Genomic DNA, 6,000 nt, shown 5'->3' on the forward strand with positions numbered 1-6,000 from the left:
GAGCAATGACTCACAAGAGGGGAGCCCTCGAATGGGTCGTGCTTCCCCTCCCCTGCCCCAACAATGGTAAACACTTGCTATATATGACTCTCATTGAGAGCAATTAGTGTGCATAACTGGATTTAAAACCCAGGGCATATTATCAAGGGGGTTTATCTCCGCTTTTTTGGCTTTAAAAGCCAAGAAAGCGGAGATAAAATGATCTCCCTATTACCTAGCTGTCGCTAGCACCAGTTAGCGATAGCTAGTAGGAGATAGCGACCATCTTGGGCCCCACTTTGCATGTCAGTGATATTTATCACTAATGACATGCAAAGTGGGCGTGCCAAGATGTTAGCGACTGGAAACAGTCGCTAACATCGCTATCTCCTATTACCAACTTTTGGAGATATTCGGGCTAAGCGCGAAAATCTCCAAAAGCTAACACCTGCCCTGAGCAGTTCTTAGCCATGTTATCCAATGGGAGGTGGATAACATGGCTAAGAGCATTAGCTCGGTAATGCATGAATATCACTGACTTTTCCGCGATATTCATGCATTGCGGCCGATTTTTATCGCATTTGCGATAAACCTTGGTAATACCAATGTTTATTTGCGATAAAAATCGCCGCAGCTCAGCGGTAAATTTTTGTCTCTAACCAAGCAAAAGCGATAATTATCGCTATTGCTTGGTAATATGCCCCCCAGTCCTTTATAGATATGATCTATCAGGAGTGGTTTTGATCTGTTGCTACCCTAACAGGAGAAGTAATGGCGCCCCCTGTGTTGCCCGCTTCGGAGGGGGCTCTGGAAACTGGAGCAAGGCAACAGAACTCCTACTGGTGGCCTCATCCATGCTTTTCCACCTCTCTTGGGTCTTCCCAGACCCTTGGGCAGCGGGGAACAAGGGCAGTGCTCTACCTGCAGCAACAGCCACACCAGTCAATGCTCCTGAATATAGGAAATACAAATAACAGCATCTGTAAAGTGCACAGCTACCTCTGGAGAGGTGTCAGGGTGCTGGAGGCGTTTGGCAAAATGCTATTGCCCAGAGTCACAAAGTGCTGGGCTAACCTGCTGCCGGTGCTGGGGATCGTACTGTGAACCCGCATGTTCCGGAGTCAGCGGCTCTGGCCACTGCACCACACCTCTATAACATTTAATGGAAACGTATAGGCCTCAAGAAGAACAGTAAGAGTGAAATACGCATGGACTCGCTTTTTAGACAAATTGTTTATGAAATAGGATGAAAATTAAAACAGCAAACAGCACAGAAATAGTTTAGGGACTAATTACCTTAATTGCAGCTTTATTGCAACTGCAAAAGTGTGATAAGGAGGATGCAACGCATCAACCAAACCTTTTGTGAGGTTCCGTAGCGCAGGAGCTTGAACGATATTTATCAGGCAGACTAAGCCACTTTTTTTGGCTTAATGCTGCCTGATAAATATAATTCCCTTTAATGCAGTTTTCTGCGTTAAAGGGGCGAAAAATGGGTGTTGCTGGGGGCGTTCCCAGCAGCATGCATGGCTTTTTGACACTGTCCCAGGTGTATGAGCAAGCATAAATCTGAGGCAGCGTCAAAAACCTACGCTCCCCAATGGGAGGCACAACGGGGAGAAATATCTTTATTTCTCCTCGTTTTCCCTTTTCAATGTGTGCTCTATTCTGCAGCACATTTAGGGGCCGATTACAATGTAATTTAATTGTGGGTTTATATAGAGCTAGAATCGACTCCCGGAGGAGTATCTCCGCGCTTCGACCGCTGGGGAACCCGTCCTGGCTCACCCTGAGAGATGGTCCCTAATGGGTATCTCTAAGGTGCGACCAAGCATCCCCGGCGGTCTGGGGGGGCCGTTGTGAAGATGAGGCAAGCTAATGCCCAGAGTTGCCGAGTGTGGTCCCTGACTGGAGTAGGCACCGAGGCGAGAATTATCGAGCCCGCTGACCCTGGTCCACGACCCTGCCGCGTCGGGAATCGAACCCTGGTCCCGGGCCGCCCTCTGCTTACAGGTCTGCCGCCTTTAACCAGTGAGCCACACCACTCCAGCATTCCTACGGCATCGTAATCAGCAGTTTGGATTCATTGCTGACCAACCCATTCGGATGGAGTCGGTCAGAAATTAATCCAAACTGGATTTCCGAATGACTTCTGATGGGCTCGGAGAGCCCGTCTGCCATTCAGAAAGCCTCATGTAATCCCAAAGATGGCTCTTTCCAACTGAGGGATTACAATGTCAGATTGCGACAGCCTTTCTGTGCCGGCCTTTCTGACACAGAAAGGCTGTTGGAAGTCAACTTTGGGGGCCCCCAGCAGGACCCCCATGGGTGCAAGGCCCCCGGATGGTGGCCGAGGAGACACCTATGGTGCCTGCCTTTTGATCCCTGAACCCCGTGCTACCGGGTGCAGGGATGAACTGCACCTCTTCTCTTTAAAATGAGAGCATGCATTACGGTCGGAATGCATGCTCCAATTGTAAAGAATAGGACTGCGACAGAGCAGCGTTCGGATGCATCCTAATTGCTGGGTTGGGACCGCTGACAGGAGGTCGATCCGTCCTAATACCAAATCAATGTCGGACAGACTCAGGCTGTCCAGCATCGAAATCGTCCCCATAGAAAGAGGAAAAAGCCTCTTGAGATTGTTTTTGTGTAGGAAGGTGCCCCTTCCTGCACAAAAACAATTCGCCCCTCAACGCAGGCATCGTTGCACCATGGTGCAAAGGTGCCTGCGTTGGCGCACGGCAGCCCATTAGGCGCCTGTGCTGGGGAAAAGGACTGGAATGTGCTATATCTGATAAATGCGGCACATTCCTGCCTTTTTCTTTTGCCGTAGGGCAACGGAGCAGGAAGCCCTGCAGCGCCGCCTTATGGCAAAAACTAATAAATGTTTTTACTTAGACCCTCCGTTATGGGGAAGTGACCTAGGAGAATGCATTAAACCCCAACTAGTCCCAAAAAGTCTTTCAAAGCCACTCTCGTTTACTGTTGTACAGTTTTTGTTTTATTTCTTAGTTTTCTCCTAGGCTTTTCTTATGGACCAGTTTTTTTTGTCTACTTTTTTCCTTTACAGTATTTTTCCCATTACTATTATACCATTTCATTAAATGATTGTAAAGTGCGTAAAAAGCCCATGGGCATACCTAAATTATTATTGAAACCAAATCAGCCCTACTAAACAGAAGTATTAGTCAGCCAGAACAAACTGAAAGTCACAACCGACCAAGGCAGGGGGTTAGTTAGAAAAACAATACATTAAACAAACATTTAATAGCAGATCAGAACCTCTCAAGCACAAAAATAAGACCTAACCAATTATAAATAAGACGAGCCTTAAAGATTTGCAGAAACAATAAAAAAATAGTGTCAGACCAAACCAGAGTTTAAGCCATTAGCCATGCCAAATCTAACAGTAAACAGACCACACTGAGCTAATAATCTATTCAAAGTGAAAAATAAGTCATGCCACATCAAACAAAGGGTGCCAGACAAAGCGAAAATATTACCAACATCAAATCGAAGCATTATGGTGACCAGAGACTAAGATCAAGTCAACAAGACCAAACCTAAACAACCACATATTAATTTCATATTTCTAATGCAAGCTTGGAAAGCACAAGGCATATCCCAACGCTTTTAACTCTCTTTCAACTCGTGGCATCTCCGATATTGATATCTAGGTAGAAATTAGAAGCACGCATATTACACAAGGGGCCTCATTTATGAGGCCTTGCGTCAATTTTGCGCTTCCAATGCGTCACTTTTTGTGACGCATCGGCGGCATAAAATATACCTCCTGTTGCGCACTATTTACAAAGTGGCGCATCTAAGCAGATGAGTCACTTTGTAAACCCTTGCGCAACATTATACCTGTGTCAGCTATAATGTATGCAGGGGGGGCGTCCCCCCGCAAAAAACCTCACAGATGTGACGCAGTGAAATCTATGAGAAAGTGCGATAGCCGGCCAATGTGATTGGTGTTAAAGCACCTTTCCCCTCTAACATAGTTTTATAATGGACATAGGATAGGATTTTCACACAAATGGACACCAGAATGCACACAAAATGTTGAAGAATTGGAGCCAGCTTTCGATGAGTTGCTGTTAAATGAAAAATGATGCTTTTCAGCCATCTTGTGTGCGTAGACACTCCATCAATATGTATGTCACACACTTTTTTAATCTTTGAAATGAAAGCACTGGCCTAGGCAGAGAATGTAATATAATTTGGTGGAAAATGCATCATTGCCTTAGAATAATGACTTTAAAAAAAACTATTCTGAGAAAAGCAGCAAATTATAAATAATCAGCGTTATAACCAACAGAGAGATATTAAAAATATATGATTGGTCAACTGTTGTGGAAAACTGACTAACATAGCTGTCAGAGACGTAGAAAATAAGGGTCTGGAGCTCATCATGTTTCTCTAATTTTGTTTCTCCTAATGTCTTCAAAATTCTAAATTATGAGTCTTTCTTTAAAATATATGCAGCACACTTTTGGCAAAAAATAAAGGTTGAGCAATATTATCGATGCACAGCAAATAATGACAGAGAAAGCCTATCCACTCATTCGAGCTTGTTTACATTTCTTCCTCTTGCAGCATCTGAAGGACCAGCATAGTCTCCGGCTCCACCCTCAAGTCTAAATGTCTCTTCAATGTGGTAGACTTCTTTTACTCTTCTGCCCACCATCTTTATATATTTTTAGATTTCACCCTTAATAGGCTTCATTTTCCATTCTTCCCACTGATCTCCTTAGGGTAGTGGATCTTTACCTGAACCCCTCTTATGCCCCTGATTCCTCCAAATGCACACAAATTACTCCTAGGTGTGCCAACCCCAGGCTAATCATACCACAGATATGAACATGCTGCATTCTGTGATGATATGAGGTATACAAAAACACAATTCATTTTTAAAAACTGAAAAAAAGTTGGTTCCTTTTGCACTTTCCTGATTTCTTTTCTTTACTTAGTTCCCCACCCATTAATATTAGTGTTACTTGCTCATATGGTAAAAACACTTCGCTTACCGTGCGCGGGTTGACTTCTCGCGGTGCAGTATTCTCAGAGTAAGGATTTTTGCCTTCTTGGTCAAAAAAAGTCATAACAAATCTTAAGCCTTTGAGTTAAAATGAGGCACTGTTACAACCACTTACTGCTCCTTATCATTGTGACCAGTGTGTACAATTGGGTTGCCAGCACTCCGGCTATTTATTTTGGCTTCTCCGTTGACGTGCTTGGAGCCCAACCTTCTCAAACAGTGTGACACGATAACTTCTCACTAGCCCAGTTCACTGAAACAATCGGCTCTGTGCGTTGGCAGCAAAACTGAAAAATGCTGGGAGAGTATAGGCTTGTTGGAAGCTGTTCAAACTCTTAAGAACGGCATCTTTTGTCCAGTTTGAAACATTGACTCAAGGTTGCGCGTGACGCCCCTCCCTCTTGGCGCCTGGGTTCAATGTTGTGAACAAAGATGTGTGCCCTCCCCCTTTGTGGCTAGCATTCAACCTCTAATTATATGTTTAGGTCTTATGTTTCAGGTGCTGTAGATATTAATCAGCTGTAGAGCTTTCTTACCTTGAGGAATGGGGTATATTTCTTAGCAGAAACATGAATATATTATATATTGGGTGAAGTTTATGAGATGACTGAACTCTGAGGGTTCCTGCAAAATGGCCATTACTTATGTCAAAGGGACATTTTGGGCCAGATGTATCAAGCATTCTTGCATTTGCAAATGGCTTGATTCTGTTTGCAACTGCAAGAGAGGCATTTAGGTATGTACAATACCCAAATTGGTATTAGGTAACGCGTTACCGAATCGGAATTTGTGTTTGCGACCAAATACCAATTCGGTATTTGGAAGTGATGTGTTGAAGGCTGTGATGGTTGCAATTCCTACTGGGTCGCAATTTGCAACTTACCTCATTAATATTAATGAGGCAGGTCGAATTGCAACCAACTACGAATTAGTAATTTGAGAACCCTACCTTTCAGTAGATAGGCTGGTTTGCAAAT

At 44.1% G+C, this 6,000-nt stretch overlaps 1 protein-coding gene across 1 annotated transcript in view; it reads right to left on the minus strand.

Moving 5' to 3' along the window:
• Window positions 1-5,167, minus strand: part of LOC147747268 (dynein light chain Tctex-type protein 2B-like) — a 186,152-nt gene extending 180,985 nt beyond the window's left edge. The window contains exon 1 of the mRNA XM_086936208.1: window positions 5,013-5,167. The gene's annotated coding sequence lies outside the window, so the exon portion shown is untranslated. The remainder of the gene's footprint in view (window positions 1-5,012) is intronic.
• Between the last annotated feature and the right edge of the window lie 833 nt (window positions 5,168-6,000).

The sequence above is a fragment of the Lissotriton vulgaris genome, chromosome 1_1 (assembly GCF_964263255.1).
Source record: "Lissotriton vulgaris chromosome 1_1, aLisVul1.2, whole genome shotgun sequence".
NCBI lineage: Eukaryota > Metazoa > Chordata > Amphibia > Caudata > Salamandridae > Lissotriton > Lissotriton vulgaris.